We start from the raw sequence: 9,524 nt of genomic DNA on the forward strand, positions 1-9,524 counted from the left end.
ACAAAAAAGAAGAAGAAAAAAGTCTAAATGCACAAGATACGTCATTCGCACACAGCTAGTGCAGCTGTATCCTGGAGAAAGTGGGGCCCAAGGTGCCTTTATCGAAGGGATCAAATAAATAAAATGGTATTGGTCCAGAAATGGGGTGGGAGGGAGCTTAGGAGCAGTTCCTCAACCATCCCTGTTGCCTATTGTCACAACCATTGCTTGGGGCAATTCTTAGCACCCTATCCCAAGAGTGGGTGATGAGGGGACAAGATGTGGAAAAACCCTGCCTTACTCCTGAGAGATTCCCTCCCACAGAATGCAGTTGTTTTGTGGCCTGGATTCTGGCCTCATGTTCACCTTTTCACGTTGTCAGGGGAAATATTATGATTATATATCTACTTCTTTCAAAGGAAGACAACTGCCCTATAACCAGGCCACTTTCAAAAGCTGGAGATTCTGGGGGTGGAGACTCAACTAAAGCATGTAGGGAGGGAGTTCCCCCAAAGCCCTCACATGCATTTGGATTGAGTGTAGTTGGAATTCCTTTGCCTCCCCTCCCCCCTGCAAAGAGGGAAGAGGGGGTGATGCTGTGGAACCCGGCTAGAGATACATGGCAGTGCCTGCTGCCCCCTACCCACCCTGTCCCCACTTTCTCCCATCTGCCGACTGATGCCTGCTCCTTGAAACTTTCTGATCACAAAAGCATAGCCCACCACACCCACTCGGGCTCCATTCTGGGCATCTGGGAGCAGGGCAGGGCTATGGATCTCTTCTTCTTCATCCCAGAAGTAGGCTGGCTTTCCCTGTGAGCTGGGGGCCTGCTGGGCCTTCAGTGGACAGGAGGCCACCCTACAGCTGATGCTTTGGCAGAAGTGGCACTTCTTGGGCTGGGGCGGGAGCTTGCATTCCTTGGCATGATGGTCTAGACCTCCACAGTGGTAGCACCTGCCTCCCTTTGATCTGTGCCTCTGCATGTTCTTCCCTTTTGGCCGCCTCTCACTCCCAATACAGAATACCCCACCAGGGCCAGTGACTCGGATAGATTCCAGGCCCTGGGTGGACTTCTTTATTGATTGATTGATTGATTGATTGATTATAGTATCACATAATTGTCCTCCTCCCTCCATTCCCATCCCCTCCTTACATATGCCCCCAACCTCCTGTTGTCCGTGGCCACTGGCTAGGCCCATATGCATGCACACAAGTACTTCGGTTGATTTCTTCCCCTTACCCCCATCCTCCCCTACTTTCCCTCTGAGGTTCGAGAGTCTGATGGCTGTTTCTCTTTCTCTGGAAATGTTTTTGTTCATCTTAAAGGTGAACTTCACTGCCTCGCCTTCCTTCAGGCTCTGGAAGTCCTCCATGTGCAGTTGACTCTGGTGCACAAAGACATCCACGGGTGGGTGGAGCGCGACCCCAGCGTGGGTGGTCAGGGACATGAAGCTGAACCCCATTCGCAGGTTGAACCACTTACAGATGCCAGCTCGGCTCGTGCAGCAGCTGCGGGTCCTCCGCCTCCCCAGCCCTGGCGGAGTCCTCCTTCATCTCCTCCTCTGGCGCCTTGACAGCAGCCACCTGCAAACTGCTAGTTTGACTCAGAGCCCATGGTAGTGGGCTAAGCCCGGTCTGGGCCCCAGGTCGGCGACTGTTGGCCCCAGAGATGTCCGGAGGCAAAGGGGTGGCTTTGAGGAGAGGCTGCTACATCTTCCCCAGCACCTAGTAAGTTCTATTTCAAACTTTTAAAAGCAACTGCATCTTTGCGAACTATTTTGACTTCTTAGGACGTTGATATTTTTTGCTGGGATCCCCAGCTCCAAATTATAACAAGCCTTCCAACAATATGGATGATATTGGCCTGTCAGCTCCTAAAGGATGGGATCTAAGTGGTTTCCACCTGTAGATGCCCCAGAGGCTGCCTTATAGTTAGTTCCTTTTAGGAAACCGTTCTCAGTAAAAAGGCAATTAGGAATATCTACCTCCTGAAAAATGTCTCTAGAAAGGACAGACATTTCTTTCAGACATAGACGACTGGCTAAGAAAGAAAGAAAAAAAAAATTCTCATACAGAGTCCAAGGCGGTCAATTTCCCTTAAAAAAAACTCGGGGGAGAAAAGTTGCATTAGCGAAAAAGACTCTTCAGCCCTCAGGTGTTAGCCATTAGATTGTGTAGGAGGAGAAAGAGTATGTGGAGACTGAGATCCAGAAAGCCTCTAATAAGCTCTATAGGGAATATTTATATAATTCAGCCTCTGTGAGATAATGATGGGCTCAAGGGGGAAGGGTGTTTATTTTTGCCCCCCCTTCCTCCTCCCCTCAGCGTTAGGTTTCTGATTCAAAGAAAGCACTTAATAAATAGTGCTTTGTCCAATTGGTATATCTCTTAGGCCATGCGGATGGTAGCCTTCTGGGAGAAAATGCTAAGAAATCAAGTGGATTTTTTTTCTTAGACTTTCGCCATCATTTTTATTGGGTAGGTGGGGGAACAAGAAGAATTTCCAAGGGCCGTTGTTTAAAAATAAAATAAGGAACCGTGTAGACGGTTTTCTCTCACGTGCATGATGACTGAACCTCATCTGAAAAGACAAGGTCTCGCTGAAGGTGTCCAGCGTTCTCGCTTTATGCCAATCTCTCCCCTTTTGTACTTGGCCCTGCAAGCTGTGCCTAGTAGACATCCTGGTTATCCCAACCCCAGCACCCTCCCTCTAACTTTGGGAGATCACTAGCTTCTGGACACTCCCCAGGCATTAGCCGTGGGCAATAGTGATCCTTCATTTTCTCTCTCAGAGGTTTTGCTACATTCTATTTCCCTGGCATTCCAACTTTCACTCACATGAAAGTCCTCAGATAAAAATAATTTATTAGGGAGAGAGAGGAATAGTTCATAAAAACCCTAGCCCTGTTCAAAAAGGAATTAAATAATGCAAACATATAACTACCATCTCTCTACTCATTTACCTTAATTAGGAATCCAATCTATATGTTTTGCTTTTTAACATATCTCCATTTTTCAAAAGGAGAGACTATCTGAAAAAAAACCAACAATACCTATAATCATTAAATTTTACTGCATTTTATATTTGGTCAAAAAAATACCCTAAATTGATTAATAATCAGCCTAATAAAAGTTTCATGATATTTATTTCCTTAAATTATCTACATGTAATCTATTTTCTATATATTTAGGTGGAAAACAATCATAAAAATCCTGAGTGAAGGTCAGAATACAAAAAAAAAAGTTTTCCTTTCTAGAGTCTGTTTTCTAAATTATTTGTAATTGTTGATTTTTTTAAAACTTTACTACAGAGACTAGGTGAAACATGAAGTGGAATGTGCTTTAAAGAAAAGAAAACAGCAAAAGAATTATTTCAAAGCAAACACAGAATTTTTAAATAATTTGTATTATTCTAATGCTATATAATAGTTGTAGTATAATTCTGTGTACTAGTGCATATGCAGTTAATTACAATTGTAGAAATCCCAGGATATACACAATACAAAGATATATATATATATATATATATATATATATATATATATGATGTTAATATTCACCAGAGGCTATTTTTTTCATTGAATCTTAAAAAGCATGGAGAGGAAGCAGGAGAGGAAAAAGAGAAATATCAATGTGAGAGAGACACATCAATTTTTGCCTCCCACACACCACACACACCCTGACCCAGGGGTCTGGGATGGAGCCTGGAACTGAGGTACCTGCCCTTGAATAGAAATAAAACTGAGACCTTTTGGTCCTTAGGCCCACAGATTAATCCAGGACTGTCATATATTAATGCTTTTTATTATTAAATAATATAAATCATTTGAGAAATTAATATGTAAGTTAGGAAATCTAACATTTTAATATTAAAATTGTGTTTCCTCTAGATCCTTTTATAATACCACAGAGATTGCTTTCTCTTGATGTTTTATAATTTTCTTTTGGAGATTACACATAACCTTCTCTCCAACTAAAAAATGCAATTTTGGAAGCAAATATATAATTATAGTGTGCAAATCTTTTGTTTGTATTATATGTAAGTGACTTAAACAAACACACACCAGTCTCTTCAAATATTTATAGCTAGAGTTTTATTAAACCATAGAGGCCTAGTGCATGAATTCATGTACCAGTGGGGTTCCTTGGCCTGGCCTACAGGATAGAGCTGAAACCAGCTCTTCAACATCCCCCAGATTGCGAGAGGGCACAGGCCAGGCTGAGAGACCCTTCAGGGGAGAGACACTGCAGGTTGACCAGCCGAGGAGACACTGCAGAAGGGTTCTAGAGCATGTCCAGCCTGTCTCCCTCAGTTCCGATTGGCTGGACCCCAGCAGCAAGCTAACCTACCCGTCAGAGAGTCTGTTCCCTGGTAGTCAGTGCACATCACAGCAAGCAAGCGGTTGAGTTGCCTTAGCATATCATTATCATATTACACTTTGATTGGTTGAATGGCCCATCAGTTGAGTGAACATTTAGCATATTAGGCTTTTATTATATAGGAGAGGATTGGTGAGCAAACAGGACTGGTGCACAGTTTTGCTGAGGAAAGGGAACTCATAGTAAGAGCTGCAAAACCAGGGTCTGTCTTCGTAATAATACAAATCACTGTCATTATTAGCACTTAACTATGAAATGTCACATATCACCTCATGAGGTAGGTGCTATTATTTATCATCATTTTACTGGTGTAGAAACTAAAGCACTGAGCAGATAAGGAAGTAAGTGGCAGATCAGGTGAAAAAGAAGCTCTGGTTGGTGTTACCAGGGCCATTTTTCTCTAAACAGCTTTATGAATATATAATTCATAGAGCAGGGCATAGAATATTAAGACAAGAGTTTGAGACTTCAAAGAGATTTTAACTTACAGTGGGTGCTTCAAGCTCCCTTGCTCTGAGCCTGAGGAGAAAGAAGCATTAATTTAATTCAAGCTTTCAACTCCCTTATTTTGTAGATAAAGAAATCAGGCCCCAAAGAAGTGAACAGACCTGCTGAAGAGCATATTAGTAGCAAATCAATATTTGCCTATTAGTAACAAATTAATAATGACAACTGTAGGCTTCAAGCTCCATACACCTACCCATGCCAGTTGCTTAACATCTTCTTTTCTGCTCCTTAGCTATATTCTCATATCGTTTTTATGTGAATATAATTAGAAGATAGACACAGCGTGGGAAATATTAACTTTAAAAAAGTTTTCCTTTTCCTAAGTTCTATTATATAATTAAAAAAAATTTTTTTTTAACTTTCCTCTTATCTTTATACCTGACACATTTGCTCTATTTTGTCTGTGGAGCAGTTTTGTAAGAAGCCCAGAATACTCAGAAGGCCCTTTTGCTAGCATTTGTTAAAAATCTCTGATCACATTTTAAAATTGAATATGTTTTTTCTTTTAACTAGATTTTTATTATTAGAATAGTTTTTGATTCACTGTGCAGGACATACAGAGGGTTTGCATTTATACCCTGCCCATAAATATGCACAACACTCCCCACAGTTGGCATCATGCAGAAGGATAGCCCATTCGTTACGACTGGTGAACCTTCGTTGACACCGCATTATCCCCCTAAGTCCGTTGTTCACATTAGAGTGCACTGCTGATGTCGTACATTCTACTGATTTAGACAGATGTGCAATAGCATGCACCCGCCATTATAGTATCATACAGAATATGAAGCTAAAATTATTCTTTACATGACATAATTTCACTGCCCTAAAACTCCTCTGTGCTCAAGCTATCCATCCCTTTCCTATAGCAGTGATATTTCTATGGCTCTAAATTATTATATTAAAATATTACATCTGTCATGTCAGTGTTATAGCTAGGAAACAATAGCAAAGGTGTACAAAATAAACATAAAACCTGATCTGAAACAGCCTCCTTTGTATATCTTGTAGAGCAATGAAGTGATTCTCTGATCATTTTGAAACTGGTCCTTATAAGAAATGAAAAGCAAGTTGCTTCTTGATTTTATTTTTCTTTATCATATCAATTACATTTTAGTTAGTATGGGAGGGAGGGAGGATAGCAAAATGTGATACTCCTTTCAAAAATTAAATATACCTTATGTAACAGAATGGTCCTACTATGTGCTTTTACACATAAACTTCCACAACCTTTGATACTATTACTTTTCTTTAAAGTCTGTTGGAAATAGGTACCAGGCTGGATGTATCATGTACATTCCTATTATCTCCTAAAGCTGCTTTTCCTGAGCTCACTAGTTTTCTAGATTTCTCCCATTTGTTAATGCTTCTAGTAGGAATTATATTTGTTAAATTGTATAGCTTCATATAAAGCACAACAAGTTTAAAAGCATTCACTACCACTATACTATATGATATACGTCAGGGAGTTCTTTCTAATTCAGGCAAGAAAGTTTTGTAAAATATGAAAATTTTCTCAATTATTAGTGTTAAACATAAATTTATTGCCAATAAATAAAAATTCTTCATCTACACTTTCAAAGCTGACACTAGGAAATGAAACTCCAGTAAGAGAAATTTAAAGTGGCTTTCTACTTAGAAGACATAATAATAGACTTCCCACTCAGTAATTTATTTTTTGAATGCTTAATATAAAAGGTTTTTGAGCAGCAATTTTGCCAATGTTCCCTTTTTAGTTAAGCAGAGCAAGGCAAACACATGTGCTGAAAGTTATGTGAGAGGAAGCAGGACTACCTTTTATTTCATCCATCTTAAACTTGCAGTTGACAATGTAAAGATTCTTGAGAATAATAAGGAATGTCATTAAATGTTTCTGACAAATGCCTTTAGAAAGTGTGTAGGTATTAGTGGTAGGAATAATAGTGAACATTTTATATTTTTATGAGAAAATTTTGTGCCAAACATAATACATATTTGTTATCTTACCTAATTCTTTGGCAATTCTATAAGAAAAGGTCTATTTTCTCTTCACTTTATGATGAAGAAAACTGAAGTTTATTAAATTCACATACTGATCAAATGTGTAAAGCACGACTTGCAGAAAAAGATTTCAAAGCACCTATTATTAATGTGTTCTAAGTTAAATTATTTTTAAAATTTTAAAGGAAAGTCTGACAAGTACTTATTTAATGAAGAAATAGACTCTTTAAAAAGAAGAAAATGGAACTTCTGAAGTTTAAATTTATAATTTTTGAAATGAAAAATTTACTAGACCAGCTGAACAAGAGACTTGAATTAGTATAACATCCATGGTTTTTATGGTTATTTTTTACTTGATGTATTTGTTTCCCTAGTCTGTTTCTTTCTACCTATTTGTATCTTTGCATAGAAAGTGCATTCCTTATAGTCATCATACTTTGATCTTGTTTTTTGGTCACTCACACTTATACCAACTATTTCCATAGTTGGTTTTATAATTGCCTTTTTGCCATTTTTCTATTTCTTGTATTTTAAGTTATTTTGTTGATTTTTTCCCTACTGTTTGTTCTAGTAACTACAAAAGACATATTAATTTATCATAATGTAATACATGTTACTATTGACTTAAATCCTATAAAGAGGTATTTTGCTCTAATGTATGCCAATTCTTCCCTTTATTTGTTACATCTGTGTTAGAACTAAACACTAAGTGTTAATTCTTAGTGTTATTATATACATATTTATGTTTTCAATGAAATTAAGTACCGTATTTTTCGGACCATAAGACGCTCCGGACCATAAGACGCACCAGTTTTTAGAGAAGGGAAATGAAGAAAAAAAGATTCTGAAACAAATAGTGTCCTAAAATATTTTATGTGCATTAAAACCCAACATCACAGTCATAAACACATGTAATCAACCCTGTAAAGTAAACAGCAGCATTTAGAACCATTTTAGAGCTGGGCAAGCACACAGAGACCACACAGAGCCGGGCAAGTAAAAAACCTTTTTTTTTAAAGTATATGTGTAGGCTATATTTGGACCATAAGACGCAGGGACTTTTCCCCCCCACTTCTGGGGGGAAAAAGTGCGTCTTATGGTCCGAAAAATACGGTATATACTATTAATGTAGGTATAGTACCCGCATATCTATTATTTTTCCACTGTTTCTTTTTTTTCTATAGGTTTAAGTTACAGTCTCTCACCAATTTATTTTAAGGACTTTCTTTTATATTACCCATAGGGCATGCATACTAGCAATAAATACTGTGTTGTTTGCTTTTTTTTTTCCTGTAACTGTTTTAATTATGTGTTTAATTTGGAAGTATAGTTTTGACAGATATAAAAAACTTTATTGACAATTTTTTATTCCAGCACTTTGAATATGTCATTCTACTGCCTTTGAGCCACCTTGTTTTTGTTGAGAAGTCAGTTGTTATTCATGTCATTATTTTCCTATATTGATGATTTGTTGTTGTTTTAGTCTAACTAGTATCAGGATATTTTTTCTAGTACTTGATGATAGTATATCTAGTTAGGCATATCTTTGTGTTTATATTTTTTGTAATTCATTGAGTGTTTTTTTTCTCTTAGATTTTTATTTTTCATCAGATTTAAAAATCTTTAGGTCATTATTTCTTCATACATTTTTCTTCCCTTTTCTCTCTCAATAAACCAAACCTACAACATTTGGTAGCACACACTTTGGTTTTCACAGCCAAACCTGCCCTTGCTACACAACCTTGATTGCCAAATGAGCTAAGGGTTAGGAATTGAGATCAGTCTTAGGCAGGAAGGCAACAGAGTCATGTTCTTACTGAATACTTTTCATGAATAAATGTTTCTTGGTTTATTGTATATTTTTGTAACTAATTTGCAGAGCTTTAAAATGGTTGTCTTTAAGAATTTGTATTAAAAATTGATGACTGAGAGATATGTGGTAAGGAAAGCAAAAATGTTGTGGAACCAAGTTGAATTTTTATTCATTGTAGGCAAGAGAATCTCAAGATATGAGACAAATGTTTTTTTAATTCTCAGGTACATATTTTATGGTCACACCAATTTTTGTATGTACAAATCCCTAGAGTTGCATGAAAATTTTAAAAGTCTAAAGCAATTGAATTTCTATTTTAATTGATTTGAGAAAAACTACTAAAAGTTTATGTAAGTCTTTAAAAATCCAACTACATTTAAAAGGCTAAACTCAAACCCCTGCTGCATTGTAATATATTACTAATTCCGAAAAATAGACCCACGTGTGAGAAATATAGAAAGGAGGAAACCTAAGACTTTGTATTATCCTTTGAAATTTTTCATTTTGTACAGTTTACATTTTTGCAACCATTAGTGTTTAAAGATATTAAACATTAGAATGTTTTCTTATGTACAAAAGTTAACATTAAATAGTCTGTTAAATAATAAACTATAGCATACATACATTTCTCTGTTTATTTTTAGTAAGTTTGTAAGATAGAAAAGTCTAACTTAGGAAAATTTTCTGGCAACATATTCTGAACCCCTCCATCACTATTTCTTCAGCCAACCCCAAGTACAGAGCTTTGATTTATAAAAAAATAGTAATTTGTTCCATTTTATATTTGTATTTTGGGGGAAAGGGTTTACTTACCTTTTTTTGCTTTGGTGCTATTATATTCAGAACACAAATTTTGTTTCCTTTT

The 9,524-nt window shown here is 37.2% G+C and overlaps 1 pseudogene; it reads right to left on the minus strand.

Moving 5' to 3' along the window:
• Positions 1-344: 344 nt before the first annotated feature.
• LOC118713543 lies at positions 345-1,594 on the minus strand (annotated as a pseudogene).
• Between the last annotated feature and the right edge of the window lie 7,930 nt (positions 1,595-9,524).

Source organism: Pipistrellus kuhlii, unplaced genomic scaffold (genome assembly GCF_014108245.1).
Source record: "Pipistrellus kuhlii isolate mPipKuh1 unplaced genomic scaffold, mPipKuh1.p scaffold_m20_p_9, whole genome shotgun sequence".
Lineage (NCBI taxonomy): Eukaryota > Metazoa > Chordata > Mammalia > Chiroptera > Vespertilionidae > Pipistrellus > Pipistrellus kuhlii.